Here is an 18,910-nt window from a genome sequence, read left to right as displayed (position 1 = left end):
GGCCAGAATGTGAGATGCATAATCTTGGGAGCATTTCTAAGGAGTCTGAATTTTATTCTATAGACAGGGAGAAGTCATTATAGGACCTTGAGGCAAGAAATAACATGATCAGCTCTACGTTTTCAAAAGATAACTGTGCTCCACATTATGTGTCATTAGGGAAATGCAAATTAAAACAGCAGTGACATACTATTACATGACCGTTACAATGGCTGAAATCCAAAACACTGACAACACCAAAGCTGGGGAAGATGGGGAGCAACAGGAACTCTCATTCACTGCCAGTGGGAATACAAAATGGTACTTTGGAGGATTGTTTGGCAACTTCTTACATATTCTTACTGTATGATCCAGCAATTATGCTCCTTGGAATTTGCCCAAGTGAGTAGCAAACATGTTCACACAAAAACCTGCATGCAGATGTATATGGAAGCTTTTTTCATAATTGCCAAAACTTGGAAGCAACCAAGATGTCCTTCAGTAGATGAATGTATAAATAAACTCTACTATACCCAGCCAATGGACTGTTATTCAGCACCAAAAAGAAATGAGCTATATCAACCCATGAAAAGACATGGAAGAATCTTAAGTGTGTGTTACGAAGTGAAAGAAGCCAATCTGAAAAGGCCGTATACTATAAAATCCCGAATTACGTTCTGGAAAAGGTAAAACTATGGAGACGGTAAAAAGTGTAGTGTTTGCCAGGATCTGAGGGGAGAGAGGAATGAATAGGCAAAGCACAGAGGATTTGTAGCACAGTGTATGTGTTCTGTGTGGTACTGTAATGGTGAATACACGTCATTATGCATTAGTTCAAGTCCATCAAGAGTGAACCCTAATGTAAATTACAAACTTCAATTTATGTGTGAAAATGATGTGTCACTGTGGGGTTCATCAGTTGTAACAAACGTACTACTCTGGTGCAGGTTGTGATAGGAGAAGGCTGTGGGAGTGAGGGCATATAGGAACATTGTAATTTCTGCTCAGTTCTGCTGCTCAAAAAATGAAATCTATTCAAAAAGGAACCTTTTCATGTTTAGACTAACTTAGTTCATTTCCCTCATTTAGTTCCTTCATTGTTGAGGTTTCATTGCAATGCATTCTAAAGTCAAACATAAAATTATTTTAGAGCTTTGTGTGACTTTTCCCCTTGCTTAAACATCATTGCAGAATAATGTAAAAATATGATACTCTAATCTGGTTTTCATAAACTTTTTTCAAAGTTGAAAAAAAACTAGCATCATGGACAGATGGGTTGAAAGAGTGAACGGCAAGAATTGAGGATCAAAACTAGGCCATGAAAATTGCTCAGTTGAGAGCTAATGAAGCCCTAAATTAAGTCCTAATCATTGTAGATGGAGTGGGTGACAGATTTAAACAATATTAAGAGGCTGGGCCCAGTGGCTCATGCCTGTAATCCCAGCATTTTGGGAGGCCAAGGCGGGCAGATCACAAGGTCAGGAGTTCAAGACCAGCCTGGCCAATATGGTGAAATCCCATCTGTACTAAAAATACAAAAAGTAGCCAGGCATGGTAGTGCATGCCTGTAATCCCAGCTACTCAGGAGGCTGAGGCAGGAGAATCGCTTGAACCTGGGAGGTGGAAGTTGCAGTGAGCCCAGATCATGCCACTGCACTCCAGCCTGGGTGACAAAGCGAGACTGCCTTTCAAAAACAAACAAACAAACAAACAAAAAACAATATTAAGAAGTCATATTGTCTAGAATTGGTCATTTCTAGGTGTCATGGGGTTGGGAGAAAATCCAAAATTATTGACAGATCATTTTGAGTGATGGCATGAAAGGCATCTCTTTACCAAGATTGGGACTACAGGAAAGCTGGAGGTTTGTGGGAAAAGTTACAAGTTTTGAGTACATTGGATTTCAGATGCCTCTGGAATATCATGCTTATGGAGTGGAGATTACTAACAAAACCACAATCTTTAAAAAGAACTGCTTCTTTAAACATGCTTATATTGTAGTGAGTTCAGTGATATCTCATATCCTTTGGTAGAAAAAATTGTAAAAAAATTTATGTATGGCACATTTCTCTGATGCTTGCACTTTCATAGTGTTCACTTTCTGTTCACCTAGGTTTACTTACTGATATCCTTCTCCCACTCTGAGGCTTTGCCTATCCTGAAATACATTTAAAAATTTACCCATGTCAGAAACACTTCCCAACTCATCCTATAAGGCCAATATCACCCTGATACCAAATCCAGACAGACATAAAGAAAACTACAGATCATCTCTTATGATTATAGACACAGAGATCCTGAGGAAATACTTCCAGACCAAATCCATCAACATATGTAAAGGTTACATACTATGTCCAAATGGGATTTATCCCAGTAATGCAAGGTTGATTTGACACACAAAAATTAATGTAATATATGAATAAAAGAGGAAAGAAAATCACATGATGATTTCAATAGACACTGAAGAAAGCATTTGACAAAATTCACACCCCTTCATGATTAAAAAGAAACCCCACTGAAATAGGAATAGAAGGGAAGCTCCTCAGCCTGATAATGGTTATCTATAAAACCCCACGGTTAACATTATAACTAATGGTTTCCTTCTACAGGCAGGAATAAGACAAGGATGTCCAGTCTCACCACTTTTATTCAATCTTATACTGAAGGTTCTAGAGCAGGGCAATTAGGCAAGAAAGGGAAATAAGAAGGGCATGGTGGCTCACGCCTGTAATCCCAGCACTTGGGAGGCCAAGGCGGGTGGATCACCTGAGGTCAGGAGTTCGAGACCAGCCTGGCCAACTTGGTGAAACCCCGTCTCTACTAAAAATACAAAAATCTGCCTGGCGTGGTGGCGGATGCCTGTAATCCCAGCCACTTGGGAGGCTGAGGCAGGAGAATCACTTAAACCCAGCAGGTGGAGGTTACCGTGAGCCAAGATTGCACCATTGCACTCCAGCCTGGACAATGGTGCGAGACTCTCTCAAAAAAAAGTGGGTGAGGGAATAAAAGGGCATATAGATTAGAAAGGGAGAAGTAAAACTCTATTTGTAAATGACATGATCTTGTATACAAAGCTTTTATATAGAAGATCTTTGGGAAGAACTAAATAACTAAATGAACTAAATAAACAGTTCAGCACAGTTGCAGTGCACAAGATTGATACATTAAAATCAGTTGTGTTTCTATACGCTAGCAATGAGCAATCTGAAATTAAGACAGTGATTCCATTTATAATAGCATTTAAAGGAATAAAATACTTAGGAATAAATTTAACAAAAGAGAACAAAACTTGTACTCTAAAAATTGTGAAACATTGTTGAGGTAAATTAGATATAAACTGAAAAATAGTACGTATTTATGGATTAGAAGTCTTAGTATTAAGATTGCAATACTCTCCAAATCTACAGACTTAATACAATCCCTGTCAAAATCCCAGCTAACATTTTTGAAAAATTGGCATACTTAAAATTCATATGGCAATTCAAGGAGTTCAGAATAACCAACAATCTAAAAAGAGAAGAACAAACTGGAGGACTCACACTTCCTAATTTCAGAACTTAATACAAAGCTGCAGTAATTAAGATAGGGTGGTACTGGCATAGGTAGATCACTAGCATAAAGAGTCTGGAAATAAACCTTCACATTTACAAAAAATGGATTTTTAGCAAGGATCCAAGACAATTCAATTGGGAAAGAATGATTTTTCTGACAAATGATACTGGAACAACTGTTTATCCACATGCAAAAGAATAAAGTTAGACCCTACCTCTCACCATACACAAAACTAAATTGAAATTGGACAATACACCTAAATATAAGAGCTAAAACTATACAATTCTTAGAAAAATATATAAGTCAATCTTTACTACTTGGGATAGGCCAAGCTTTTGAAGTATGACAAAAGAAAAATAGCCAAATTAGACTTTACCAAAATTAAAAACTTTTGTGTCTCAAAAGATGCCATCAAGAAAGTTAAAAGACAACCCACAAACTGAGAGAAAATATTTGCCATTTATATATCTGTTAGTGTTTCTATCTAGAATATGTAATAAAAAAATTCATACAACTCAAAAATCCAATTAAAAATAGACAAAATATGTGAATAGGCATTTCTCCAAAGAATGTATGCAAATGGCCAATAATCACATTAAAATGATGCTCAATACCATTAGTTTTTAAAGAAATGGAAATCACAACCACAATGAGATACTACTTCACACCCACTAGGATAGCTTTAATCAAAAAGACAGAAAGAAGTATTGGCAAGGGTGTGGAGAAATTGGCACCCTCATTCATTGTTGATGGGACTATAAAATGATGCATACCAACTAGAAAAGTTTGGTAGTACCACAATTTGCTAAACATAAGAGTTACCACATAACCTAGCAAAGCTACTTCAAAGAGAAAGGAAAACATATGTTTACACAAAAACTTGCAGTTGAATGTTATTCTTAGCATTATATGTAACAGCCCAAAGTTGGAAATGACTCAAATGCTCATCAACTGATGGATGGATAAACAACATGAGATATATTGCTACAAGGGACTATTATTCAGCAATAAAAAGGAATGAAGTACTGATATATCCTAGAACATGATGAACTTTGAAAACATTATGCTAAGTGAAAGAAGCCAGTCACAAAAAAATCATATATGATTCTATTTATGTGAAATGTCCAGAATAGACCAATTTGGAGATAGAAAGTAGATTAGTGGTTGCCTAGGGTTGAGTGGGGGACTGGGGGAATTTGAGAGTGTTGGTTACAGGGTATGGGGTTCCTTTTAGAGGTAATGAAAATTTTCTAAAGCAAATGTGGTGATTGTTGCACAACTCTGTGTACATAATAAAAACCAGTGAATTTTAGGCTTTAAATGAGTGACTTTTATGGCATGTGAATTATATTTCAATAAAGCTTTTTTTCTTCTTTTTTTGAGATGGAGTCTTGCTCTGTCACCCAGGTTGGAATGTAGTGGCGTGATGTTGGCTCACTGCAACCTCTGCCTTCTGGACTCAAGCGATTCTCCTGCCTCAGCCTCCCGAGTAGCTGGGATTACAGGCATGCATTACCATGCCCAAATAATTTTTGTATTTTTTGGTAGAGACCGGGTTTTGCCATGTTGGCCAGGCTAGTCTCTAACTCCTGACCTCAGGTGATTCGACTACTTCAGCTTCCCAAAGTGCTGGGATTACAGATGTGAGCCACTTCACCTGGCCCTCAATAAAGCTATTTTTAAAAAGGTTTAACCACCTCACCAGAAAGACGTGTATCATTTGTCCTAGTTTAAGTTCAAGGCCCCCATTTACAAATTTTTCACTGATTAATAGTCTTTTCATGTCACTACATAGAGATCTCCTTCCTTGTTTTCAGTGATGTGCACCTCTGGGTCTTTGCACTGGCTCCTGCCACTTTTTCGAACACTGTTCTCAGAATCCAGCTTGTTTCCTCACTCTTTGATTTCTCTGTGAGGCCTCCCTGATGAAATACACACAACAGGAAGCCTGCTAGCACATACCACCCTGTGCTCCTGGTCCCCTTTCCTGTTTCACTGTTTACCACGGCATGTGTTGCCAGGGGCAATGTATATTTACTCATTCATTGTCTCTACTTCCCACTAAAGTAAGTGCCACATAGGCAGGACTTTTCGTTCTCTGTTTGTATCCCTAACACCCTGTCCTTAATACCAGTGCTTGGCATGTGGTAAGCCATAGGCTCTTGTGGCAACACAACATGTGCTCTGTTCTCAAGTGGGGTGATTCTGTTGATGTCTGGAGAAACTTCGGGTTGCCATGCCTTGAGGATTAACTAGGTGCTACTGACATCTAGTAGCTGGAGGCCAGGGAGGCTCCTGAACACTGTAGAATACACAAGACCACCCTCAACACAAAGAATGATTCAGCCCCAAATGTCAACAGTGCTGAGGCTGAGAAAACCTGTGTTAGACCAGCACTATCCAATAGAAATACAACCAACTGATCGGGCACGGGGTCTCACATCTGTAATCCCAGAACTTTGGGATGCCAAGGAGGGTGGATTGCTTGAGCCCAGGAGTTTGAGTCCAGCCTTGGTAACACAACAAGACATTCAACAAGAAATTAAAAGATTAGCTGGGTGTGGTTACACATGCCTGTGGTCCCAGCTACCCAGGATGCTGAGGTGGAAGAACCAATTCAGCCCAAGAGGTCAAGGCTGCGGTAAGCCATGATTGCACCACTGCACTCCAGCCTAGGCACTGAGGCCACACTTCCTATAGGCTGCTCCCAGCCAGAACCGAGCATGCCAGGGTACTAGTGCCACTTGTTCCTGCAGGACAAGGGAATCCTCTAACAGTCAATAGTCCACCAGAGACTCCCAACTGATCCGGCCAAAAGTTCCTAGAGCTGTGCTGTGTCTCGGACTCCTCCTGCCCTACCTTCCTTCCTTCCCCCTCTCCCCTCTCACATGGCAGTCTGAAGGCTCTCCCTGATCACTCCTGACCCCTCTCTTAACCTGCACAGGTGCATCCCCAATAAAACTCTGCTGATCTCATCCTAACTTGGTGTCTGCTTCTGGGAGGATTCATACTAACACAGGTTTCAAGGTCAGACAGCATTCAAATCCCACTTCCATCACAGAACCTGAGCCAGTTCCTATCCCTTTCTCAGCCTCAGTTTCCTAGCAATGAAAAGAATATTGAAACAGAAACTCTTTGAAAGCTCTTCCTGTCCTGATCTGTTCCAGAATCGGGCTCAGCAGGGTTCATGCAAGGACACAAGTGTAGCTGCCTCTGAGGAGCCCCTCACATGCCCATTTTAGCCAGTTTGTTTCTCCCTGGGCTCCTACAGCACATGTGCCCATCACACAGGGTTGCAAACACCTGTTTTCTCCTCTGATTCCCCAAAGGGTGCTGGACACCTGTAGAGGGGCTCTGTTTTGTTCACTTGTCCATGATGCTCAGAGAATGTTTACAGTGCACAGTGAATGCCGAGCGCTGGAAATGCTCAGTGAAGCAAGCCAACACCAGCCCCACCAGATGTCAGCAAGGAGGAGTTCTGTGGCTATAGTCTCTTTGGTTCCATGGAAATGACACCAACAGCCCACATAATTGAGGGCCCTGTGCAGGTGCCGGGTTCCCAGCAAAAGTCTTTGCATGTATTTTCTGTTATATGAATCCTCCTGGCATGCTCATTGAGAGGTTCCATTAGTACATGCCCATCTTACACATAAATAAACTGAGGCTCAGGGAACTGGAGTTGATTGTCCCAGCCTGCACAGCTAGGAAGAATCAAGGGGTGAGTTTTGGGTTTTATTTTGCATATTTCAGCAGCTTTACTGAGGTATAATTTACACACCATAAAATTTACTCATGATAAATGTACAATTAGATCAGTAAATCTATAGATTTGGGCAACCATCAGCACAAGCCAGTTTTAGAACATTTGTATTACCCTGAAAACATTTATCTTGCCTGTTTGCAGGCAATCTTCCATTCCCACCCCCAGCCCTAGGCAACCACCAATCTGCTTTCTGACTCTACAGATGTGCCTTTTTCTGCACATTCCCTCTTAGTGAAATCATATACTGTGTGGCCTTTCGTGGTTGGCTTCTTTCACATAGTGTAATGCTTCTGAGGTTCATCCATGTTGTAATGTCCATTGTGGCTTCATCCCTGTCTATTGACAAATAAAGTTCTGTTGCATGGATGGACCACAAACGTCTACATATCCATTCTTCAGCTAGTGCACATTTGGGTTGTTTCCAGTCTTGAGCCATTATGAATAATGTTGTTAAGAAAATGTGTGTATAAGTTTTTGTGTGAGAATATGTTTTCATTTCTCTTGGTTAGATCCCTAGGAGTGGATTTGCTGGGTCACATGATAAGGGTAAGTTATACAAGAAACTGCCAAACTTGTCTATGTAAATTGGTTGCCCACCAGCAGTATATGAGGGTTCCACTGCTCCGCACAGTAGGGCTGAGATTGGAGGCAAGTCCAGCCCAACCCCAGAACCCCATTACCCAGCTCTTTGGTGATCTTTTCTAACATTGGGATACCCAGCTAAGGAATGAGGATCATAGCTGTGCAGGAATGAGGGCCATCTGTGAAAACAAGAAGTGCTCCTGCACAAGCCCAGACAAAGACCCCCCACTTATCTCCATTTATTTCTTGTCCTCCAAGTGATGCTGGAGCCCTTGGGTTTCCCCACATGCAATCCCTCAAATTTCTGACCCCTGCTATTTATCTTCCATTGAGCCTTAGGTTCTGGTGAGAGTAACAAGGATAGACAAGGGTTCACAGCCCAGAGCTAGGGATGCCCTATACCCTGGACAGTGACCTTGGAAGGGCTGATTCAGCTGGAACTCAATAGTGAAGCACCTAGGATGTGCCTGTTTACACACAGAAAAAAGATAATGCAGAAGCATGGGGTCCCTGATTAGCTGATCTGAGCTGGGGTGGGGCTTGGCAATCATTGGATCCAGTGCTTTTCCTGAAACATGAGCATTGAGTTTCCTGCCCACACAACCCTGGGCTTAATTAAGTCCAAGCAACAAACAGGGTCCTCAGTATGCTTAAAGCATTGACATTGGATGGAAGACAATTCAATGTTTGAGGAATCCCTGCAGACCCTCTGGGAATGTCTTGAATTCTAAGAAGACCATCTTGCCCTACTTCCTTATGTGACAGAAATGGAAAACTGTGGCTCACTGAGGTGGAGTGGAATACCCCAGGTCATCCAGCAAGGTGAGGGTGGAGCAAAGGCTTGGTCCCATAGCATATATTCATCCATCTCCTTGCCCATCCATTGTCTTCCAGCAGAATGTAAGCTCTGAGAAGATAAGGATTTTCCTCTCCTTTTCTACAACTGCTGTCTTCCTTGATTCTAGCACAGTGGCTGGCACAGGTTGGGTGCTCAGTAAATATTTGGTGAATGGGCCAGGCGCAGTGGCTCACACCTGTAATCCCAGCACTTTGGGAGGCCAAGACAGGTGGACCATGAGGTAAGGAGATCGAGACCACACTGGCTAACACAGTGAAACCCCGTCTCTACTAAAAATACAAAAAAAAAAAAAAAAATTAGCCAGGCATGGTGGCAGGTGCCTGTAATCCCAGCTACTCAGGAGGCTGAGGCAGGAGAATGGCGTGAACCCAGGAGGCGGAGCTTGCAGTGAGCCGAGATCACGTCACTGCATTCCAGCCTGGGCAACAGAGCGAGACTCAGTCTCAAAACAAAACAAAAAAAATCTAGTGAATGAACCCAAGGGCCCTGACTTCTCTGCTTCATTTCAGAAAGCTGATCTGAGCACCTACTATGTGCTACAAGCTGTGGCAGGTATTGGGGATAAGATTTGAGCAAGACAGGACCCTTGCCTTCAAGGCACTTAGTTCTCAAGGGCAAGACGGTAGGTATACAGCTAGGCACAGAATACTGTGACTACAGTTTTTTAAATGCTACAAAGGGATTTGGGGCTTGTGTAATCTGATCTCAGCCGGGAGGTCACAGAAGACTTTAGACCAAGGTTTAAAATAAAGAGGCTGAGGCAAGGCTCCAGTCCCAGAGCATCCCCAGGAGGCCTACCCTGTTCTTCCATGAGTGTCTCCTGATTGGAAACTCTTGAGTCTAGGAGGTCAAGGTGGGAGGATCACTGGAAGCCAGGAGTTCAAGACCAGCCTCGGCAACAAGGCAAGACCTTGTCTCTATAAAAAATAAAAATTAAAAATAAATAAAAATAAAATGTTAGAGAGAGAGAGAGACACAGACACCAGCCTAGGTAACATGGTGAAACCCTGTCTCTACAAAACATACAAAAATTAGCTGGGTGTGGTGGCATGCACCTGTGGTCCCAGCTACTTGGGAGGCTGAGGTGGGAGAATCACTTGAGCCTGGGAGGCAGAGGTTGCAGTGAGTAGGAATCACACCATTGCACTCCAGTCTCAGTGACAGAGCAAGATCCTGTCTCAAAAGTGAGAGAGAGATTGAGATAAACAGCAGAGTCTGACTGGAGCTGAATTAATGTGCTCAGCCTCGACCAACTGTCCCACCCACTGACCAGCACTGAGCACAGAGGGTAATCCCTGCAAAGGAAGTGACCAGCTTAGAGAACACTGTTGATCACTCCAAGGCCTGATGTTAACCACCCTGAGGCTTCATATTAAACAGAACACAATAAAAATGTTCTGGGTATGTTTCTTGAAAAGAGTCCCTTTTTTTTAGAGATACGTATTAAAATATTTACAGATGAAATCATATAATGTCTGCATGTTGCTTCAGCATAATATTACAGGGGAGAAGGGATAGGCTGATGGCCATTAGAACATGCTGACGGTACCTGAGTTCTGTGTATCTTTAGGTTAAAATTTGTTTCAGCCGGGCGCGGTGGCGCATGCCTCTAATCCAAGCACCTTGGGAGGCAGAGGCGGGTGGATCACAAAGTCAGGAGATCGAGGCCATCCTGGCTAACACGGTGAAATCCTGTCTCTACTAAAAATACAAAAAATTAGCCGGGTGTGGTGGGGGCGCCTGTAGTCCCAGCTACTCGGGAGGGTGAGGCAGAAGAAGGGTGTGAACCTGGCAGGTGGAGCTTGCAGTGAGCCAAGATCACGCCACTGCACTCCAGCCTGGGTGACAGAGCCAGATTCTGTCTAAAAAAAAAAAAAAAAAAAATTATCCTAAAAGTTTCTTTAAAAAAGCAAAAAATGTAAATATATATGTAGATAGATCAATTACATGTGGACTTGGAGCAGCCAACACCATTGCTTCTCGTTCCCACCAGCAGCCAAGACTCCTCAAGCTGAAATGTTTGGGTCTGCCACACCTTTGCACCATGGCTTCCTTTGTTCTTCCTGAAGTCTTTCCTAATTGTGCTGGCATACAGGCTTTCCAGCAGGGAATCCCCTGTTTCAGAATTTCTTCCTAGCCTAACTAAAGCCTTTGCTGGATCTTATAAATCACAAGATTTCACAGGAGATGCAGCCCTGGATCAGATACTCACTAACACTTCTTTTCTTCCCTTGAGTGCTGGGAAAGGGATGCTGGAGACTGGGAAACATTTTGCCATTTGCAGTCTTAGGAGATCTTTGTAAAGATTTCTCCCTCTGGATGGTTTTGACCAGGGCATTGCCAAATTCCATGTCCCAAGAGTCTTGGTTTCTGGATTCTCCTGAGCCTTTGAGTTTCCCATGAGGCCACAGCTGCAAGGGAGGCTGAGCCAAGTGGCCGTAACAACCAGGCAGAGTAGCGGGCAGAAGCAGGGGCAGGGTGCAAGCCTCTCCTCCCCAGGAGAGGAACTTCCCTGTGCCAAGGGGAATGAAGGGACCCAGGGGATGTGTGGCAGACCCAGTGCCCTACCTCTTTTCATAGTCTAGGTTCCCCACAGACCCCTTCATCAGCTGGCTTACTGTTCACTTCAAGGTCATGACATCAGCTGTGTGATGTGTGGACAGAAATCCCTGGCATGGCCTCTATGTCATCCCTCTGCAGACAGAGGAGGACGCAGGCTTGGCTGGGATGCTGGAGTCGCTGTGGATATAGACCCTGGCCCATTTGACTCAAGAACACATACATAACTGGAACCAAGAGGCTGGGTTAATCCCCTCAAGGCCCTGGCCACTTGGAAGACCCTAAGCCTCCTTCCAGGTGGCCATGCTAAGCAAAGCCACTTGCAGCCACCCTTCCACAATGCATTCTACATCATCCAGCTATGAAAACCACCTGCCCCCATCACTTTCACACTCATGCCTTCTCCTAAGCTCAAGGGGCCCTGGCCCAAACTTCCTTTAGAACCAGGAAGGAGGTTCTGGCCCTTTTGAAAATCATCCTTTTCAAACAGAAGGCATTTATCTTGGCAAAGCTTAAAAGACAAAAAGCCTGTAATCCCAAAACTTTGGGAGGCCGAGGCAGGCAGATCATCTGAGGTCAAGAGTTCGAGACCAGCCTGGCCAACATGGTGAAACCCTGTCTGCACTAAAAATACAAAAATTAGCCGGGCGTGGTGTCAGTCACCTGTAATCCCAGCTACTTGGGAGGCTGAGACAGGAAAGTCCCTTGAACCTGGGAGGCGGAGGTTGCAGTGAGCCGAGATCGCACCACTGCCCTCTAGCCAAGGCAACAAAGAGTGAAACTCCATCAAAAAGACAAAAAAACAAAAAACAAAAAAACAAAACAAAGAGATGACAGCTGAGCTCTAGGGCCCATCCCACAGACAATACCCATGATACCCAGACACGGTGCATCAGATGGGCACAGCTGGGACTTCCCACAACATGTGTGTCCCAGGCTGGCATGGAGACGCATCACAGATGTTGCTGCCGGGGGCTGCTGATGGCAGTGGCGCTGGTGCTGGGTGGCTGCTATGGGTGAGGGGGTGTCGAGGAGGAGCACAGTAGTGTACATGATGTGAGTCAGGGCTCCCACGTGGCTGCCTTTGAATGGGCCAATGTCCAGGACCAGTACATGATTGTGATCTGCATCCTTGTGGTCAGCCTGGCCAAGGTTGGTTCTACCTGTCCCACAAGGTCACCACCGTGGTCCCTGAGAGCACCCTGCTCATCGTCCTGGGCCTGGTGCTGGGCAGCATCATCTGGGTGGCCGACCACATAGCGACTTCATGCTGACGTCCCCCATCATGCTAGATGCCGGCTACTTCATGCCCAACTGGCTCTTCTTTGGCAACCTGGGCACCATCCTGCTGTACCAGGTCATCAGCACCATGTGCAATGCAGCCACCACCATCCTGTTCCTCTATGGCATCTCTCTTAGCAGGCTCATGGGCAACCTACAGATAGGGCTGCTGGACTTCCTCCTGTTGGGCAGCCTGATCACCACTGTGGACCCAGCAGCCATCCTGGTTGTGTTTGAGGAGGTTCATGTCAATGAGGTCCTGTTCATCATCGTCTTCAGGGAGTTGCTACTGAATGACTCTGTACAATGTGTTTCAATCTTTTATGACACTGGGTGATGACAACGTGACCAGCGTGGACTGTGCAAAAGGTGTAGTGTCCTTCTTTATGGTGAGCCAGGGGGGCATGACTGTGGGGAGGTGTTTGCCTTCCTGCTGTCACTGGTGACCCACTTCACCAAGCATGCGCACATCATCGAGCCTGGTTTCGTGTTCTTCATCTCCTACCCGTCTGTAGGACATCTGAGAAACTGTTGCTGTCGGCCATCCTGGCCATCATCTTCTGTGGCATCTGCTGTCATAAGTACATGAAAGTCAACATCTCGGAGCAGTCGGCCACCACCATGCACTACACCATGAAAATGCTGGCCAGTGGCACCAATACCATCTTCATATCCCTGGGCATCTCGACCATGAACTTGCTCATCTGGACGTGGAACATGGCCTTCATCCTCCTGCACTGGCCTTCACCTTCATGTACCGAGCCATGGTGTCATCCAGTCCTGACTCTTGTACTGCTATTGGATGATGCAGCTGGAGATCATAGACCAGGTGGTCATGTCCTATAGAGGCCTGCATGGGGCCATGGCCTTCATCCTGGTAATGCTTCCGGACAGAAACAAGGTCAAGGAGAAGAACCTGTTTGTCAGCACCACCGTCATCGTCTTCTTCACAGTCATTTTCCGGGGCCTGACCATCAAGCCCCTGGTGCAGTGGCTGAAGGTGAAGAGGAGTGAGCACCAGGAGCCCAAGCTCCATGAGAAGCTGCACCACCATGCTTTCAACCACATCCTCTTGGCCATCAAGGACATATCCCGGCATATCAGGCACAACTATTTCAGAGAGATGTGGTCCCACTTTGACAGGAAGTTCCTCAGTGGGGTTCTCATGAGAAGGCTAACCCAGAAGTCTCCATATGGGATCCTCAATGTCTTCCATGAGCTGAACCTGAAGGATGTCATCAGCTAAGCCATCAGCTAAGCCACCAAGGGAGAGTGCCTAAGGTCCGTGGCCTTCATCAGCTCCCCAAGTACTGATAACGTCGTCAACGTGGACTTCACGCCATGATCGTCCACAACGGTGGCCTCTGTCTCTTACCTTCTGAGGGAGAACATCAGTGCCGTCTGTCTGGACGTTCAGTCCCTGAACGTGGCAGACGTTCGGTATGGGGAGGACCCCGTCACGCACCACACGCTGCAGCAGTACCTGTGCAAGCCGGGGAAGGAGTACATGCATCGCTACAGCCACACCAACTGAGGACGAGAAGCAGGAGCAGGAAATCTTCGACAGGTCCATGAGGAAGCACCTGGAGTCCTTCAAGTTGAGCAAGCTCGGGATCAAGCAGAACAAGAAGGCAGCCAAGCTGTACAAGCCAAAGAGCGCCCAGAAGCGGTAAAACAGCAGCATCCCCAATAGGAAGCTGCCCAGGTAGAGCCCCGTGCACAATTTCACCATTCAGGAGAAAGACTTGCAAATTTCAGACACGGAGGAGGCCCCCAACTATGATGCTGAGGAGACAAGGGAGGGGGGTGGTGTCAGGGAGAGTACTGAAACCCCAGCCTCATCGCCAGAGTGCCACCCTGGCTGTCTCCTGGGGAGATGGTGGTGCCCTCACAGAGGGCCTGCGTGCAGATCCCCCACTCTCCTGGCACTTTCCGCTGCCTGACGCCCTTGCAGCTCAGCTACAAGTCGGTGGACTCATTCCTGCAGGCAGATGGCCCCGAGGAGCGACCCCAGGCTGCCTTCCCCTAGTGCACGCACATGTGACACCGGCTCTGACATGCTGCTGACTGGACGCTTGTCCCGATGGGCCGCCAGCTGCGGCCTCCAAGAAGCTCCTGGGCGCCCCCGCCCGACCGGCACCTAGGGAGAACTCCCAAAGCTCTGCGCCTACTCTGGCAGAGCCGCACTAACGCGAACCCGCGAACCCGCGAACCCGGGCCGGGGCCTGGGCCTGAGTGGCCATACTGCGCTGCTGAAGCTGGCATCGCTGCCGCCCTTGTGCCAAGCACTGCGCACGTCCTGGGGCAGGAGAGACGCCGCTGTGAACACCTGCCAGGCCGGAAATGCCGGCTTGAAGCTGGCTTCCAATGGAATCGCTGCCAGGGAAACCAACCGAGGCCCGCCCAAAATGAATTTGCAAAAGTAATACCCCAGGCAAGACTCCAGGCCCCTCCCAGCCCTGCGCCTCTCCCTGCTGACGGTGGGGTGCGTCCAGAGTGCCAGCACTCAGGGTCTGACCCTGGAGGGTGGCAAGTGGGAGGACTAAAGAGAGATTGGTAAAGGGGGGAAAAACGGGGTGAGCAAGAGGGAGAGAATGTTTTGTGAAAAGACAGTGGGGAGAAAAGACAGTGGGGAGAAAAGTTTTTGGTTAGATGGAGCGGGAAAAGAGGGTGGCGAGCAGGAGGCATAAAAGACGGTGGGGAAAAGAGTGGGGGAAAAGGTTTTGGGTAGATGGAGGGGGGAAGGTGATAAGCAGGAGGTGGGAAGGAGGGTTGGGAAAACGACGATGGAAAAATAGTTTTGGGGTAGATGGAGGGTGAAAAAAGGGTGGCATGTGGGAGAGGGGTGGGAGTGGGGAAAAAGAGGGTGGTGAGCAGGAGGGAGAGAAGGTTTTGCGAAAAGACAGAGGGCAGAAAAGAAAGACGGTGCAGAAAGAAAAACGGTGGGTAAAAAGCTTTTGGGTGGATGGAGGGGGGAAAAGAAGGTGGCAAGTGGGAGGAGAAAAGAGGGTGGCCAGAGGGAGGTAGGAAAGAGGATTGGGAAACAGACGATGGGGAAAATAGTTTTGGGGTAGATGGAGGGCAAAAAGAGGGTGGCAAGCAGGATAGGGGAAAGAAGCAGGCAAGCGGGAAGGGGAAAGGGCTTTGTGAAAAGACGGTAGTGTTGTCTTATGTGGCTTTACACATATAAAATATGTTTCTGTTCCTTTCCTTCTGAAAATTTTTAAGTAGTCACAGTAAGTCTACTCGTACTATAAGAAATGAATCTGGTGGGGCGCACTTGTAATCCCAGCACTTTGGGGGGCCAAGGCAGGTGGATCACCTGAAGTCAGAAGTTCGAGACCAGCTTGGCCAACATGGTAAAATCCCATCTCTACTAAAAATACAGAAAGTAGCCAGGCATGGTGGTGGGCACCTGCAATCCCAGCTTCTTGGAAGGCAGAGGTGGGAGAATCACTTGAACTTGCCAGGCAGAGATTGCAGTGAACCGAGATTGTACCACTGCACTCCAGCCTGGGAGACAGAGCAAGACTCTGTCTCAAAGAAAGAAAGAGAGAGAGAGAGAGAAAGAAAGGAAGAAGAAAATGAAAAAAGAAAGAAATGATGCTAAGTTACTGTTTTTAACTGCTGCAGAGTATTCTGTGGTAGGAACATACAATAGTTCATGTAGTTATTCTCCCAATGATGGACCTTTAGATCATTGCCAATACCTCACTGCTACCAGCAATGCTGCTAAGATAATCTTGACTATACTTTCTTGCACACACATGCAAATGTTTTGGTTTTAATAGATATGTCAGATGCCCTCCAAATTGGCTGCACTAATATGCACTCCCTCTGGTGGGACATGAGGGTACCCATTTGCCCAACTCCGGCTAACATTTGTTATCAAAGTTAAAAATACTTGCCAATCTAATCAGTAAAAATAGCATCTCAATGCCCTTTTATTTGTATTTCCTTGATAAATGGTGAGATCAAGCATTTTTTCTTTCTTAGCAATTTTAATTTCCTTGAATAGTATTTTCATATGAATTGCCTATTTGCTATTCACTTGATTTTTTTTCTTATTGCCCATTTATTATGAATACTCATTTGTTTGGACTTTATTATCTTTGTGGGGTTGTTTTGTTTTGTTTTGTTTTTTTGAGACAGAGCCTCGCCCTGTCACCCAGGCTGGAGTACAATGGCATGATCTCGGCTCACTGCAACCTCTGACTCCCAAGTTAAAGTGATTCTCCTGCCTCAGCCTGCAAAGTAGCTGGGATTACAGGTGCCCACCAAGAAGCCCGGCTAATTTTTGTACTTTTAGTAGAGACAGGGTTTCACCATGTTGGCCAGGCTGGTCTTGAACTCCTGACCTCAAGTGATCCACCCTCCTCGGCCTCCCAAAGTGCTGGGATTATAGGCGTGAGCCACCATGCCTGGCCTATCTTTGTGTTTTCTATTGATTATGCTGTTTCTCTTTTTGTTCCCGTTCTTGCTTTCTGTTGGGTTGATTGAAATTTCTTTGTTCCATCTTATTTCCTTTACTGGTTTGAAATTTATACATTTCATTGCTATTTTTCTAATACTCTTAATTTTTTATATCCATATATAATGTTGCCTAACAAAATCTAAAGGTAAACAGTACATATAGACTCTTCCCAAACAAGATAAGGAGTGTTCACTTCCTCCCGCTGTTTTCCTTTTCCCCAAGTCTCCTGTTGATATAATCCAGAATTCTAATTCTAAATTGTTATTTTAAGCATCCATGGCAATCAATACTTTAGTCTTAAATAATAGCATTGGCTGATTACTTAGAGAAGTGTTACTTTTTTCACACTGCTTCTTCCTCTGGATTCATGTCATTTCTTGCAGGAGGACTTCTTAAGTAGTTCTTTTCAACAGAATCTGTTGGTGGTAAACTTTCTTAAATCTTGAATGTTCAAGGTGAGGGCTTAGAGCAGGCCCGCTGCCCCCGAGTCCAGGATGAGGGCTCAGAGCAGGCCCGCTGCCCCCGAGTCCAGGGTGAGGGCTCAGAGCAGGCCCGCTGCCCCCAAGTCCAGGGTGAGGGCTCAGAGCAGGTCCACTGGCCTCACAGTCTAGGGTGAGGGCTCAGAGCAAGCCCACTGCCCCCGAGTTCAGGGTGAGGGCTCAGAGCAGTTCCACTGGCCCCAAAGTCCAGGGTGAGGGCATAGAGCAGGCCCACTGACCCCGCAGCTCAGGTTGAGGGGCTCAGAGCAGGCCCACTGCTCCCCCAGTCCAGGGAGAGAGGGCTCAGAGCAGGCCCACTGCTCTCCCAACACTCAGCTTTTCTCCCAACAGGAATCATAGAAAACTCAGAGGCTAGTGAAAGGTTAAAGCAGGTGGTCCACACCAGCTGCAGAGTCAAAAAGAAAATACACATCTGCTGCCATTTAGAGTGAGGACACAAACTCAGGCAAGACTGTTTTTCACACGATGATCCATGGGTGGGGCCTTGCTGGGCCCCCCACCACACACAGCTGCTGACCTCTGAATACAAAACAATTTTTTTTGTTTCGGGACCGGGTGCAGTGGCTCACGCCTGTCATCCCAGCACTTTGGGAGGCCAAGAGGAACGGATCACTTGAGGTCAGGAGTCTGAGACCAGCCTGGCCAACATGGCGAAACCCCGTCTCTGCTTAAAATACAAAAATTAGCTGGGCATGGTGGTGGGCGGCAGAGGGTAGAGTGAGCCGAGATCGCACCAGTACACTCCAGCTTGGGGGACACAGAAAGACTCCGTCTCAAATAAAAATAAAAATAAAAATAAACATGCTTTAGGGGACTTGGATGAAATTGAAAATGTCCTTTCTGACTTTGAACAGATCAGATTTGGGTGATTTCTTAAGAAATCTTTGAAGCTTTAAAGTTATGGTAAAAATAAAAATCCATCTTCCTTTTCCTGCATAGGTTATTCAGAATAGGCTGTTTTGATAAGAAAGGCTCCCCAGATTTCCAGAGGGAAGGGTCCAAGCTGCCAGTGTTCACCCAGCACCAGGACTCATGCGCTGCCCCCAGGAGACCTCCCCAGCTCTCCAACCCTCAACTCCGTGCTGACCTGGTGGGGCTGGAAGCCAGAGTTCCAGGGTTCCTGAGGGGCCAAAGCCTCCCCGCAGGTCCTCGCCTGCCTACTAACATCCACCTCCAATGGACCCAGTCTGCCCCAGATCCCCCCAGCCCAGGTAGAAAGGAGCCCCGGGTTCTCACTGGCTCCCTCGGTGGCCTTCTCCGTGTGGTGGGCCAGGCCCTCGGCAGCCAGCTTCCCCAGGCCTCCCAGCATCATGTGGCAGCAGACGGTGGCCAACTAGGATGCTGAGGACTGGCCCAACGTG

General features: G+C 46.2%; 1 pseudogene; it reads left to right on the top strand.

Annotated features, from left to right (window-relative positions):
- Nucleotides 1–208: 208 nt before the first annotated feature.
- On the top strand, nucleotides 209–14,701 carry LOC107973158 (sodium/hydrogen exchanger 3-like; annotated as a pseudogene).
- The last annotated feature ends 4,209 nt before the right edge of the window (nucleotides 14,702–18,910 follow it).

The sequence above is a fragment of the Pan troglodytes genome, chromosome 8 (genome assembly GCF_028858775.2).
Source record: "Pan troglodytes isolate AG18354 chromosome 8, NHGRI_mPanTro3-v2.0_pri, whole genome shotgun sequence".
Taxonomy (NCBI): Eukaryota; Metazoa; Chordata; class Mammalia; order Primates; family Hominidae; genus Pan; species Pan troglodytes.
Note: the sequence above shows the minus strand (reverse complement) of the source record. Positions and strands in the feature narration are given on the sequence as shown.